General features: G+C 38.3%; 1 pseudogene; it reads right to left on the bottom strand.

Moving 5' to 3' along the window:
• Window positions 1-2,926: 2,926 nt before the first annotated feature.
• Window positions 2,927-4,341, bottom strand: LOC136322350 (UPF0461 protein C5orf24-like; annotated as a pseudogene).
• Between the last annotated feature and the right edge of the window lie 11,535 nt (window positions 4,342-15,876).

Here is a 15,876-nt window from a genome sequence, read left to right as displayed (position 1 = left end):
TCCTCGGCATCCCAGTCCAATGCTCTATCCACTGTGCCACTGCCTGGTCAGGCAAAAAAAACATAGGTGTTTGTATGTGATTTCTATGTATTGAAAATAGCAGATAAATCATCCCTATCATTTGAATCTGAACCTGCCAAGACATCAAATGTTAATTAGGGCCTTTGTGTTCCTTTGTTAGAAAGTATAGGATATAGCTCAAAAAAATATTCTGGTTCTTGAGGTCTTGCACTGAAGCTAAAGAGAAGGAAATAAACATTGGTAAACCTATTTAAATATAAAATGTAAGATTCAGTTATAATACTTTTCTACATATATTGGTGTTTTATGATTTAGGTTTCAAATCTTGGCTATAATTGTAAAATTGCTAATATGTAGTATGTGATGTCATTTACACTAGGTTAGGAAAAGCTTTATGGAGGAAAGAGAAAATCAGGATATTTTAAATGAGATGAGTGCTTGATAAACATGAGAAGAGATTATTTTGGTTTATTGAAGGAATGGAGAGGGAAATACTAATGAAGAGTTGGAAGAGTTTGTCAGTAGACTTGATAGAGGTAAACACAGGAAAAAACTTAGATGATAAAATTGACATACTTCACCAATTTGTTAAAAGAATAAATGATATCTAAGAGAAAAATTTAATAGTTATATGCATGGAGGACAGGAAAAGTTGGAAGCCTTAATTTGTTGACCATCTAAATGGGGAATTCGATAATAGGACACTGAGAAAGGAATGGATCTTCAAAGTGGTAAGGGGTTACTGTCAAAAATTGTTCTAAAGTCCATTGAGTATTACCAATGACCAAAGAGCCCAGCTCCTCAAAATATAACCACTGTAATGCTGCCCCATTAATTTTGCCACTTCCTGGCCTCTCACTACCTTTTTTGGACACTACCTAAAATATCTTGTTTCTCTTCTCCCACACCCACCCTCCATTAGAATGTAAACTCCATTAGGTTAAGAATTTCCTTGTCTCTTTTGATAGATGTACAGCTGTTTCCCTAGTATCTACAATAGTGTTTAATAAATGAATTCTATTTTTTTTTTTTTGTGGCAGACACAGAGAGACTCAGAGAGAGGGACAGACAGACATGAAGGGAGAGAGATGAGAAACATCAATTCTTCGTTGCAGCTCCTTAGTTGTTCATTGATTGATTTCTCACATGTGCCTTGACTGGGAGGCTACAGCAGACCGAGTGACCCCTTGCTCAAGCCAGCGACCTTTGGCTTAAGCTGGTGAGCCCTGCTCAATAAATGAATTCTAGATCTCACCATTAACATTTTGAAATACAGCCTCTTAATTCGATATTTAGTATCAATAAATAAATGATCTCAGAGGTCATGCAACCCACTGTTTATTTTTTTCTTTTAATTTATTTTTATTTTTATTTTTTACTTTTAGTGAGAGGTGGGGAGGCAAAGAAAGACTCCTGCATGTACCCAGACCAGGATCCATCTGGCAAGCGATGCTCTGCCCATCTGGGCCCTTGCTCCGTTGCAACCAGAGCCATTTTTTAAGCGCCTGAGTTAGAGGCCATGGAGCCATCCTCAGAGCCCTGGTCTTTTTAAACTTTTAATTACTTTAAAAGTTTTTGGGTCCTGCAGATCTATATTATAATCTCAAAGGCATTTAAAAATCACAAATTCATCCATTGTAACTTTAAAGTTCAGTGGAATTATTTTCAAATCCAAAGTTTATAATAGTTTATTTAGAAGAAACTCAATAAATAAAATGTATATTAACAAAGAATATTACTTTCAAAAAGGCAAAAAGAGGGATTTCCTCTGTACCTTACTCTACATATCTACCCAGTACTTTTTTCTTTTCCATCTACCTTGCTTCTAAAGCAAACACTGTTGGAAAAATTTCTTTTGGGTGAGCTGGTCTCACTGGAACCACAATTAGAGTTTTTTCTTTATTTTAAATTTGAACTGTTGATTGTGTTGTGTGCCCATCACCGAAAAACAAATCATTTTCCTATCACTGTATATTTACCCCTCTTTACTCCCCTTCCCCCCTTTCCCCCCTCCCCTGGTAACCACTCTACTTCTATCTGTGTGTATGAGTCTCAGTTTCATATCCCACCTATGTGGGGTACATATTTGTCCCTCTGTACAGATTTTTAATTAAACTAACCAACATATTTTTGCATGTTTCATGCATAGATGGACTCCTATGTTTCTTAATATTTGTATCCTGACATTCAGAAAACTGCTTTTTCTTTATGTCAGTTGTACAGTCAGTCTACCATTCAGTTTGTGTCCTTTGGTAGATATAAACCTGCAACTACAGTAAGTGCTAATGCACTGGGACAACTTCTCAGAAAAAAAACACCTAAAAACCATTCTGAATAAATGAACAACAATAAGAAATAATTTAAGCATAATGCTTTTAAAATTAAGCATATGAAATGGAAAATGTGAATATAGCTCCATGCAAACCTTAAGAATTTTTTTTTATTATATTACATATGCTATTCCCAGGATGTATTGTTTTTCACCAATGTTTTGTCCATCTGTTAAAAATACCTTAGATATTATCTTTATTTATATTGTAGGCTTACTTCACAAATTATATATATTCAATAGTTTCAGTTGTTTAGCATATAAAGCATCGATTTAGAATGGCCCCAAAGTGGTAATGAAATATGAGACATAACCATAACTCTAAAGGAAAAACAAAAATTATTTAGTTAAGTGTTACTGTTGAACTTATGTACAAAATCAATACCACTGTTCATGCTCTGAGCACGTCTGTCAGCATAACAGGTTTAAACGGACACACACACACACACACACACACACATGAAAACAAACATGAAAAGCCCAGGCAATAAAATCATGTATGTCAAAATAAAACCAAGAAGCTTTGGGATTATTCACAATCTTCCTTCTAAACTTAGCCCTCCATTCCTACCTCATTCACTCCTTAGGTGTATTGACTTTCATTGACTTGCTGGTTTCCTGCACCCGGTAAACTGCTCTGCCCTGCATTATAGGGTAAGGAAAAGCAGCAATGCCACAGCCATAACCGAGATCTGCAAGACGGGATAGAGCTTTAGTGCTATCTGGATGTCTCCCTGGACTGACTTTGTATCCTGCAGCTTTGGTTGTACCCAAAGGTCGGCCTGGATTTTAAATCCAGACGCTTTGGTGGTTCCCAGGGGTCTGCTAATGCTGGTCCGGTATTCTGCTGAGTTGGTGGTTCGAGGAAGCTGGTCACGCTTACCAGATCTGTTGAGATTTTTCATTTTCTTTAGTTCATCTTTTACCTCTATTCTTCTGCTATTTGTAGTCTGCAAGTACGTTTCATTTAATGGGTCTTGCCTCTGATAAGCCTTTGGTTTGTGGCTGTGTAGCTATATTTGCTTTGCTGGGAAGAATATATAGTATGTCAAACTGATCAGCAGCTCTCGTGGCATCTTCATGGAGGTTAGAAGTCTTGCCAGGCCCACAGAGAGCTAGATTCCTGATGCTAACAGGAGGCATCATTTTCTCAGCCGCTAGGAGCCTAGCCCCTCAGCTCATCCATGGGCAGTTCATTGGCCGGGAACCTCATGCTGGCTACGCCCCCTTCCCAGCCCACCTCTGTACTGCACCAAGAGCCCAGGACTGAGGGGCAGGCATCCATGGACACCGCTCAGATCCTGCCCCAGAAGCAAGAGGCAGAGGTCCATACAGCATCTGCCAGGGGTCAGGGAACAGCCCACTCTTTCTTTACTAGTATCTGTGGATCACTGAGGAAGATTTTTACTGCTCTGAAACTTGCCTCAGTCTTGGAAATGACAATGGTGATGTAGTGCTTTTCTCCTCTCTTCCCTTCTCTATTTCTCTCACCATTGGGATCCACAATGTATAATTTAACTAGTTTTCCAGTATAACAATATTGGTCTAGTTCAATATTCTATCTAATTCAGAAATTCCTTATGCATATGATTCCATGATACCCTTCCTAGAAGTAAAAAGCACATTGCTGACATGTTTGTTTCATCCAATAAATATTAAAAAGCTATTATGTTTTAGGCTAAAGATGTAACATGATAAAAGATACGTTCCAGCCCTTACAGGGCTTAAAGCCTGGTGGAATTCTACAAACAACAAATGAAGTCTCTAAATTCTATCCTCTATTCTCAAAGTTCCTTGGAAAGAAAATGCAAAATAATGAGAAGAAATAAAGAACAATGTAAATTAAACTTCCAATGGACTATATTAAGGGTAAATATAGACCACTTTTTAGTCTTCAGGTCTTTTAAATTAAATTCAGTTCAGTCAACAAACATCATCTGCTGAACATCTCTAGCCCCTAACTAGATTCTGAGGAATGAAAGAGTAAGAGATAACCCTTACAAGGAGGAAAAATGCAAATAGATGAGTACTTTCAGTGTGGTAAGTGCCAAGTGTAACTATGTCTTTGTTTTTTTTATTTTTTTGTTTTTTAATTTATTTTTCTGAAGCTGGAAACAGGGAGAGACAGACTCCCGCATGAGCCCGACCGGGATCCACCCGGCACGCCCACCAGGGGGCGACACTCTGCCCACCAGGGGGCGATGCTCTGCCCCTCCAGGGCATCGCGCTGTTGCTACCAGAGCCACTCTAGCGCCTGGGGCAGAGGCCAAGGAGCCATCCCCAGCGCCCGGGCCATCTTTGCTCCAATGGAGCCTTGGCTGCGGGAGGGGAAGAGAGAGAGAGAGGAAGGAGAGGGGGAGGGGGGGGAGAAGCAGATGGGCGCTTCTCCTGTGTGCCCTGGCCGGGAATCCAACCTGGGACTTCTGCACGCCAGGCCAACGCTTTACCACTGAGCCAACCGGCCAGGGCCGTAACTATGTTTTGAATGATCCATTCCATTGGACAGTCATAGCTAATGTCATTTTTAGACTAAAATCCACCTTTATTTAATTTATATTTGTTGGTCCCAGTTTTGTCCTCTTTACTTATTTAACCCATAAACATCAATTGCGGAACTACCACATACTGTACATCATCACGTTCTCTTCATAGACAAGTAGAACATGATCCTTGCCCTCAAAAAGGTTAGGATATAATTCTGCAACATTGAGGAAGTTGCTTTCCTCCCCTGGGGATTGAGGGTAGTGTTAGTACCTACTTCCTAGAATTGTTCTGAGGATTAAATGAATGCTTGCAAAGCACTTAATACAAGGCCTGATATTCAGCTTTCAACAAATACTAGCTATTATTATGCTCCTATGTTTAAAGAGGAATCGTGGTTCATAAATTAGCAGTTGCAGCGTTCATATGAATGCCTTAAAAGAAGTAAACACAGAGTGCTATGGGACTATAGCAGAGAAACACTACTCTTAGCTAGGGCGGTGAGGGAAACACCCTGTAGGAGGAGACAGCTGAACTCAGTGGTGCAGGTCTAAATAGTGGGGTTGGAAAGGGCATACCTAACTCGGAGAAAGAGGTGAGAACATGGTGCATTCAGCGTACTTCAGTTCAGACTGGCTACCTTTAGGAAAGCTAAAATGTGAATGGCCTTGGATACCATGCTAAGTAAGTAAAGATGTGTCATGAAGGCAATGAGGAACTACTGAAAGCATGCTGCACAATTAAACTTTCAATTTAGTGAAATCTCTGGCAGCAGTACAGATGAAGTGGGCAAGAGAGAAGATAGGAAAACCAGTTAGGATGCTATTGGTATGTTACTATTGAGAAATGTCCTAAATAAATCAGTGATGCAGGGGAGAAGAAAACTGATTCGAGAGAGAATTAGAGCTTAATGACCAATTAGATATAGATGTAGGAGGAAAGGAAGAGGAGGTGTCAAAGATAATTCTTAGATGACTGCTTTGAATGAGCGAAAGGTGTTGACAGTGGTTCACAGGGAGAATGGAGGTGGGCAAGTAAGTTCAACTGTAGACATGTTGAGTTTGAGAATGGCTAGGCACTTAAATATTTATATCAGGAGTTTAAAACTGGTCTAGGGCTTTGGATTTGGGATTTGTGGACAGGTGTTTATTCAAGCCACCATATATATATTCAGTTAACACCTGTCCATAAGAGAGAGAGAGGAGGGCCAACATTTAAGGAGTAATCAAACAGCTCATAATGTTAATTGAGATAGAATATTCAGGCATGTTAGAGGAAAATTGAGAAATAGTACTCTCTCAGAAACTAAAAAAGCTAAGAGTTTTAAAATAAGTTACCAGTCACGAATACTCCAGTGATAAGAGGAAATTGTTCTTTGGATTAAGCAACTAGGAAATCATTGGGCAAGAGGTGTTTCCTAGTGATGCAGGGATCATAATTGAGACTGCCACAGATAGTCCAGTCAAGATAGGAGTTGGGTGAGGAAGACATGCCTGGAGGCCCTCTCTGCAGAAGCTGTGAACAGTAGAGGAAAGCTAGTGTAGAAGCTAGAGTGGGAAAAGGAGGCTCTGGTATATTTAGAGGGCAGGGAGACTTCATCTTTTTCTTTGTCAACAGAAAAGAGCCTGGAGAAAGGGAAAATTGAAGATGTAGAATAGGTGTAAATAAATAATAAAACAGGATTTCTAAGAAGACAGAGGAAGTGACATTTTGTGGAGGAGTGTGTCTTGAACAGAAAGGAGAAGGGACACCTATTAACTAGAGCTGTGTAGACACAGGTACATTTAAAGGGAAGAAAGGACTTGAATTATTTGAGGATGTCTCTGAAGCCATGTCAGCATTCTAGAGTCGATAAGGAAAATGCAGAAGGGACTGAGGTTCAGGAACTTGAAAAGTTCCCTTACAAAGAGGAGAAACCTGGAAATCACAGGAAATGGCAGCACTGCCATTTGGGGCCCTGTGCTTTGTCAGTGTCTCCCTTTAATAACAGAGGCCCATATTGAGCTGCAGTGAGTGGGGTCTGACCATCACAGTGTAAAGTGCGAGTACTGTCTCCCTTCAACTGTTAATGCCCTGTTTGGAATCTTACACTTTTACTAATACAGCCTCTGGTTGGGTAAGCTATCCTTCAACAGCTCTTTCATACTGCAAGACCAAGAAAAAAACATTTCTCCTGAAGCCATGGTCATAGGAAAATTTGAGTAATGATACTGTTCAAAACAACGAGCTACTCATAAAAGTTGAGAATTCAGAAATTGCTGATCAAATTTAGTTGGAAAACTTCCTGAACATTTTCAATATACAGGTACTGACAAACAGAAGCAAGAATTACCTGAAAACATGAAGCTCTGGTTAATGTCCATTGAATGTTGAATGCAGTTTACATAAAAATCCAGTAAGCATTCTATAAGGATATGCTATTATTTCCCAACTCCAGTGACTTAGTTGGAACCTAAATTCAACTATAGATGGATTTTTGTTTTCCAGAACATTGTTTTACAATGTTTTATTCATTCACCATTCCCTATTATTCTGTATTTGGCCACATGACATTCATGTTAATTTCCTCATCAGTAAATCCATTTGAATTTGTTATCCTGCTCCACTATGCTCTAAAACCTACTCTTCAACTAGATCAGAGAAAAATTATAACCAATTGTATCAATCTCAAATAGAATTGCCTTTACCGAATTGCTGTTTTGTGTGCAATCATCAGCTTGTATGGAGGAATGCAATAATAAAACATTTTCATAAAATGTTATTTGTTGTGAGTTATGATTATTGTAAGTAAGGTGAGAAGGTATATTTTGATTTTGGAGGGCTGTCCCAGTTTACTATGTTGTCCAGCACAATGTTTAATAGTTCCCCTTTTACTCTCAAAAAATGTCACAAATCAGAATATTGTTCTTTTTGTTACAGTGTTCTCTTTATGGTGCTTTTTGACAAACTTTTGATCCTATTCATAGGGATTAGTCAAATCTATGGTAATTCTGAGCAATTGAGTGTTTTTTTTAATGTAGACAAGTGCCTTATAACTACTCAGGTATCCATTTTTGGTTGACCTAAGAAAACTTAGGGCCAAATTTGTCACCTGTGTCATAATAAGTTCTATGGTATACATTTTTGTTTTAATCTCATTTCTCTGCTTTTAAATCTTGTCACTTTTTTCCTCACCGATTTCTAATTTATACCTTGAATTTCATGCATCCTTGTTAGCTATCTCAAGTTCTTTTTGAGGTAAGGCAGAGAATAGTTTTGAAGCACAAAACAAACAAATGTATTGCTTCTAGAACTTATCTGATATTCTTAAATGACAAAAACAGCTCTTTTCCAGCTTGACTAATGTTTCTCATTTTTGTCTATGTTTTTGCTCCATGATAAATTTTGAAGAGATTGTCAGCTTTTGACCAAATTTGTTACATTATTAAGAGATGAGTATACTTGTGATCAGTCTGCCACCTTTAAACAAAATATAGCTGATAACATTTTTTGCAAATGATTATAACTTATATGATTGCAGAATTTAAATAGAGAGGCGGTCCAGCTCCGTAGGAAAAAAAAGCACACAAAAATCTGTAATTAGACAAACCTTATCTCTGTCATTTATTATGTAACTTTTGGAGATCTCAAGTCTTTCACCTGTAGCTTAGAGATAATGTTACTTCATTCTTAGAGTAAATGAGACAACATTCATAAAATACCTGGCACGTAGTTAGATTCACAGTCAATTTTACCTACCAATATTGTGGTTACCATTACAATTTACAAATCACTGACAGTAAGGACTTTGTACATGGTAAGATCTCTGTGCTGTTGTTGTTTTTTTTTCCCAACAGCAACAAAAAATTTGAAAATTAAACTAGTTATGACTTTTCAACTGGCAATATTGCAAGTTAGATGTTTTTGAAAAGGCTCTGGCACAGCTAATATCTATGCACTAGATAAAGCACAATAAGATAAACACATACTTTTAAACATATTGTGGAGCTTGCAAGAAAATAAGGAAAGTCCCCACAAATCCCACTCACCCCTCACAAAAATAAACAAAATAAAACAGCAAGCTGAAATCAGAGAGGTAATTAAATGAGCAACTGTAGCTACTTTGGGGGCTTCTGCCAAGATCAGAACCCTGAGTTTTGGGTATTGTATATATTATAAGAAACTAGGTCCCAAGGCCCATAGAAATTTTGGGGGGGGCTAATTCTGGATATACACCTCCTACATACACATGCTGAATAATATACTTGAAGAAGCTATAGCCTCAGTGAATGGGTGAGCTGGAAAAATATCCACCTGTAATGAGTAAATAAGATGTGTTTATCATTGTCATAGCTTCAAAAGGAAATAATAAAAATAATAGAATGTATTATCTATTACCACATGGGTCTAGGTGTGAAATCTGTACACATATTATGGCCAGGGTCAAGAAATTAAAATGATCCCTGATTTGTAGCACTTCCTGACACCCAGCAGAAAAGCATTCTTTAAACCCCTAAGGATTTCCTTAGAATAAATTCACTCAAGTAGGAATTCACAGTAAAACAATTTAAAGACATGCACGAGGAGTAAGGAACAATGAACATAGATTTAGATCTGTAAGGACTTCAGATGTTATCATTATGAGATGCAGAATATAAAATAACCAAATGTGAAATGCTAAGGTATAAAATAGAATTGAAAACACGAGTAAGGAAGAAGGAACTGCAATATAAGACCAGGCAAAATGTAAAAGTAACCAATACAACTTCTAGGAAGAAAAATATCATCATTGCTGTTTAAAAACCAATATATGGATTAAACCAGGGGTCCCCAAACTTTTTACACAGGGGGCCAGTTCACTGCCCCTCAGACCGTTGGAGGGCCGGACTATAAAAAAAAACTATGAACAAGTCCCTATGCACACTGCACATATCTTATATTAAAGTAAAAAAACAAAATGGGAACAAATACAACATTTAAAATAAAGAACAAGTAAATTTAAATCAACAAATTGACTAGTATTTCAATGGGAACTATGGGCCTGCTTTTGGCTAATGAGATGGTCAATGTCTGGTTCCATATTTGTCACTGCTAGCCGTAACAAGTGATATGATGTGCTTATGGAGCTGTGACGAGTGCGTCCCAGATCACTGAAAGTAGTACTGTATGTGAGCGACGCCGCTGACCACCAATGAAAGAGGTGCCCCTTCCGGAAGTGCGGCGGGGGCCGGATAAATGGTCTCAGGGTGCTGCAGTTTGAGGACTCCTGGGTTAAACAGTGGATTAAGCGTACTATACTAGAAGAGAGAATTAATGAATTGGAAGCTAAATCTGAAGAGTTTAACCAGAACAAATCACAAAATTTTAAGCAGATGAAATGTGTGAAAATGAAAGAGATTTGAAGGATAGAATGAGAAAGAGAATAGAGAAAATGAGGAGAGAAAAATTATGTACATGCCAGAAATCTTCCAGAATTAAGGAAAATGTTATTTTTCAGGAACTCAGTGAATTCCAAGCAGATAAATAATAAGAAATTCACTCTTAGAGACATTGTAGTAAAATTGCATTACCCTAAAGTGAATAGGTATGTCAGTAGAAAGCCAGAGAAAAGGTCACCTTCAAAGGGGCAAAATTAGATCAACAGAAGACTTCTCACTGGATAAAGAAGATGTGGCACATATACACTATGGAATACTACTCAGCCATAAGAAATGATGACATCAGATCATTTACAGCAAAATGGTGGGATCTTGATAACATTATAAGGAGTGAAATAAGTAAATCAGAAAAAAACAAGAACTACATGATTCCATACATTGGTGGAACATAAAAATGAGACTAAGAGACATGGACAAGAGTGTGGTGGTTACCAGGGGTGGGGGGAGGGAGGACATGGGAGGGAGGGAGGGAGAGAGTTAGGGGGAGGGGGAGGGGCACAGAGAACTAGCTAGAGGGTGGCGGAGGACAATCTGACTTTGGGCAAGGGGTATGCAACATAATTTAATGACAAAATAACCTAGATATGTTTTCTTTGAATATATGTACCCTGATTTATTAATGTCATCCCATTACCATTAATAAAAATTTATAAAAAAAAAAAGAAAAATACAAAAAAAATTTTCTATATTACCCAAAGCAATTTAAAAATTCAATGCAATATCAATTAAAATATCAATGACATACTTCAAAGATATAGAACTCATATTCTAAAAATTTATATGGAACCAAAAACAAAAAAAAACAAACAAAAAACAGAAGACTTCTCAACAGCAACAACAGAAACTAGAGGACAGTGAAATAATATATTCAAAATACAGATAACTTAGAATTGTATACCCAGCAAACTTCTTTCAAAAATGAAAATGGAATAAAGATAATTTTAAATAGAACAACAAACAAACATAGGCTTTATGACCAAGAAATTCTACTGAGACAATTATAAACGGATGCAATTTATGAAGAAGGAAAGCCTGAGATGCAAGTAGGAAAGATATCTAGAGAAGTTGATATGCATGTACATAAATTTAAACGTTGAATGTAAAAATAACAAAATGAACCAATGAAAAATAGGGATCACAAGTTAAGTTTGGTGTTTCCTTCTACAGGTTTTCTACCTTTGATACTATAATCTTAAAATTCTAAGCATAAAATACATAAAAAAATAGAACAGGTATGTTTTTGTATGTCTTATAATGTCAAGAAAATAGTTAACATTTAAAAAAGTTAAACTGTCCTTTTTAAATAACCGAAGGTTCAAATTTGAGAGTCTTTTTTTTTAAGGAAGCAGTAATACCTAGAAAGTTCAGAACTATTTTAGTTTCTAAAAACTATGGTGAAATGAAATACATAGAAGGGGAAATTGCTGTGCAAGATACATGTTCCCAACAGTTTTTCTAGTACATGTCTCTTTTCGGAGGCTTTGGTGTTCTCTCTTAAACATCCCTGCTTGTATATTAGAACATCAAAAATGCAGTCTTTCAAATGTAAAAAAAAAAAAAAGTAGAACATTAATTTTTTAGGACACTAAGCAAAATGTATAGTTCGTAAGTTATACAGAATGACACATACCACAATAACTCTGGGAAATTATTTCAAATTTGTCCTAATAGATTTAAGACAGTTACATTCAAAATTTCACTTGAAAAATGTGATAGATACTCCATTTGAGATTAGCAGTGATTCTGATATTAGCAAAACAGCTATTTATTTATCTCTTGTCAATATGTCTAAATAATCCTTTGTGGTAGCAAAAACTGTTTTGCTTAACTCAGCTGGATCTTGAACTGGGCACTTGCTAACGTTTTCTGCTGGATCCCTTCCTCATAGGGTTGTAAAATGCAAGGAAGAATCCAAACTGTGCCTCCAGGTTTTTATTACTGAAGTTACAGGCGTCTCTCAGTAGAAGGGTAAAAGACAAATACACAAAAATATTTTTTAGCTCATATAAAATTACTCTTTCATTTGAATGTGATACCTGCAGATATTTTATGGTGACAGGGTACCTACATAGGACATCTGATATTGTATTATGGGACAGAGTTTTTATTTTAGCATTATCACTGAAGAGTCTAGGTTAAGCTTTCAATGTTCTAGGAACAGTAAGAGGTTAGAGAGAATTTAACAGGACATGGACAGACAGGAAAAAATAAAAGACAGATATAGGGCAGCAATGTTCAAGGAATGAAGTGGATACTTTTTTCAAATTCCAGCCCCTGACCCTGGCTGCAGCTATTATTTGGGCACCTGGACAACTCCTCAAAATACAACTCCTTTGAGCCTTCTGAATATCAGGTCTGTGATAGTAAACAGGGTGAGGCAAAAGTAAGCTTACAGTTGTGAGTACACAAAGCACAGTTCAGCCCTGTATTATTATTTAGTAATTATTGTATTATTTTCCATATGAACAACTGTAAGCCTACTTTTGCTCCACCTTGTATGTTGTGCTTATAATGAACAAACGGTGTTGAGGGTGTCGGGGGGGCTGAATTGGATGAAAGTAGTCAAGAGGTACGAACTTTAAGTTAAAAGGTGAGTCCTGTAATGTGCAACATAATGACTCTAGTTAACTGCTGTATGGTATATTTGAAGTTGCTAATAGAGTTGATCCTCAAAGCTGTCATCACAAGGAAAAAAAAAAACTTTTCGGTAACTCTATGAGGCGATAAATGCTAACTAAACTTATTGTGATGATCATTTTATAAGTCAAGTCATTATGCTTTGCACCTTAAACTTATAGATTCAACATAAACTTGTGCTGTAACCATATCTTAACAAAATCAAGAAAAAGAAAATGTGATATGTATATATCACAGAATGGAATATTACTCAGCTTTTAAAAAAAGGAAATCCAGCCACTTGCAACAACATGAATGAACCTAAGGACATTATTCTAAGTGATATAAACCAGACACAAAAAGACAAGTACTGCATAATGTCACTATATGTTAAATATAAAAAGTTGAACTCATTAGCAGAGAGTAGAATGGTGGGGCTGGGGTGTGGGGCAAAAGGGAGAGATGTTGGTCAAGGGGTTCAAAATTTCAGTTATACAAGATGAATAAGTTCTCTAGATATAATGTACAATAAGTAACATGACTATAGTTAACTATACTGTATTGTATACTTGAAGTTTGCTAAATGGGTAGAACTTAATTGTTTTCACCACACAACTTTTTAAAAAAGAAAATGATAATGAGCATTTGAGATCTTGCAGTCTGTCTAAGGTCAGCAGTTTAGCGCAAATAAACTCATTTAAAAAAAAAAGAAAGAGGAGTGACGTCACGGAAATGGCGCCGTGAGCAGCGCGTCCGACAGATCTCCCCAAAATCTCAACAAATTTATCAACTAGAAACAGAAAAATTTATCCTCGGAGCATTCCGGAGTTCCACACACACACTGAAAGCAAAAGGACTGTTGCCGAGGAGGGAGTAGCCTGTGGTGAGTCAACCCACACGTGCAGCTGCCCGCCCACACTCAGGACGGCAGCCTGGGCGCTGGCGGCCGCCCTGCATGCCCTGAGAAACCGCGCGTGCTACCCACCCACCCCCCCCCCCCCCGTGCCGCGGTCCAGAGAGTCCCCGACCACTGGCGTGAGGAGAAACCGCGTGCGCCCCGGTGCCGGTCCAGAGAGTCCCCCTCCACTGGCGTGCTGAGAAACCAGAGAGTCCCCGTCCAAAGGCGTGCTGAGAAACCGCGCGCGCGCCCCCCCCCTCGTGCTGCGGTCCCCGGCCACTGGCGTGCTGAGAAACCACACGCGCGCCCCGAGCAGCGGTCGGGAGGGGCGCCAAGGCTGTCTTTCCTAGTCAGGAGATTCTCTCCGTGGGCGGGGCACCTCACCCAGCCATTCAAGCTAACAATCAAGCGTTGGGGGGAGGGGCGCGCAGGCAGCCTGAAATACTTTCTGGAGCACAGCTGCGGATCCAATCACTGAAATTAGCTTAACCCACGAAATCTACGCACCCACGGGGCTCTAATTGATAAGATCTCTCCCAGTTCAGCGATCCAAGACAAGAGGCGTGATATTTTTCAGTGCCTTTCGCTAAAGGGGCGGGGGCAACTTCTGATTGACAGAGCCTCCATATTCAGGGATATACCTAACAAGAGGGACTTGGCAGATATTAAGATCCATAAAGCAAACAGCGACTAGTGCTTCTTCTTCCCAGCCAAAACAGGCTACCAAGTGTGGAAAGCCTGGGTTGAGTGGTCCAACTGAATGATAGGCGCTGAACAGTCACCTTGACAACAATTGACTCCCAGCCCCACCTGATTACGCTGGAGGCTCTGACTGCCAGAGCCTTACCCAGAGCCTTGCGCTGAGTGAGGATAGAGTGGGGATTTCCCAGTTCTTTGAGTCTCTTACTCCCCAGACAGAAACAGTGGCAGCCTCATAGCTGGATCACCAGGCTGCTAATTCAGGAAGGGGAGACTAGGAAAGAGACTCCAGGAAAGCAAACTCTCTCATTGTTGGACTCTGCAAACGCCAACAAGCCTTGACTACCAGCGAGACTAAAGCTAATTATATGACATTGCCATAGAATCCCATCAACTGCAAATTCCTACCTAAGAGTGACACAGGGGCAGAACCTGGGGTACAGAATCACCGACCAGGAAGAGGGAGAGAAAAGAAAAAAGGAAGAAGTTAACCTCTCAAAATCAAGAAAAATCCACAGACTTTATAACTTGTTCCACTAATTCTTTGTTGTTGTTGTTTCTTTCTTCTATCTTATTGCCTTTATTATTATTTCTATTTCTTCCACCTCGGTCCTTTTACTCTCTGCCCATCTTATGCTACCCTTTTCTTGAACTACACTACCCATGAGTGTTACATTTTCTTTCTTTTCTTCATCCTAACTCTCCTTTAGGGTTGCACTCCAAAACCCTTAACTCTCACTCTCTCCCCTTTTGTTTTTTTTTTTTCCTTTCCTTTTTTCTTCCTTCGTTTCTCTCTTACTCTTATTTTTTCCTTTCTATTCATTTTTTCTTTTCTCCTTTTACTTTTCCTCCCATTTAAGCCTCAATCACGAAAAAATTATTTAATTTGGGACTCAAGTTTTTGTGGGGTTTTTTTTTTGTTCTTTTCTTCTTCTTCTTCTTCTTCTTCTTCTTCTTCTTCTTCTTCTTCTTCTGCTTTTGTTCTTGGTTTTCCTTTATTTGTTTGTTTTTGTGGCATTTTGGGCACTTTTTACATTGCTTTTTAACTCACTAGCATTCCTCCCAACCCAGAGTCTCCATTGTATTTAGTCTTTGCTCCACTTAATACAACAGATTTTTACTTATTATTTTTATTTTTTCTTCTTTAATTATTGTTTTTTCTCTCCTTTTTTCTGTTTCCCTCTCATCCCTCTCATTATATCTCTTAGTTGACCATCACTTACAAGCAAATCATTTTATGCTTGTCTAAGATTTTCTCCCTTTTTTTTTTTTGTATTTAGTAGGTCCCTACTCCCTTTTTTGCCCCTTGAACTCTTCACCCCAAATCAGGCCTTCCATTATAGGCAGTTTTTGTTCCATTTAGCATAATATAATTCACAGGTCATCACGATATTTCACTAAGGAGGTGAGAGAGG

The sequence above is a fragment of the Saccopteryx bilineata genome, chromosome 2, assembly GCF_036850765.1.
Source record: "Saccopteryx bilineata isolate mSacBil1 chromosome 2, mSacBil1_pri_phased_curated, whole genome shotgun sequence".
Taxonomy (NCBI): domain Eukaryota; kingdom Metazoa; phylum Chordata; class Mammalia; order Chiroptera; family Emballonuridae; genus Saccopteryx; species Saccopteryx bilineata.
The sequence above is the reverse complement of the archived record's forward strand: the minus strand, read 5'-3'. Positions and strand labels throughout refer to the sequence as shown.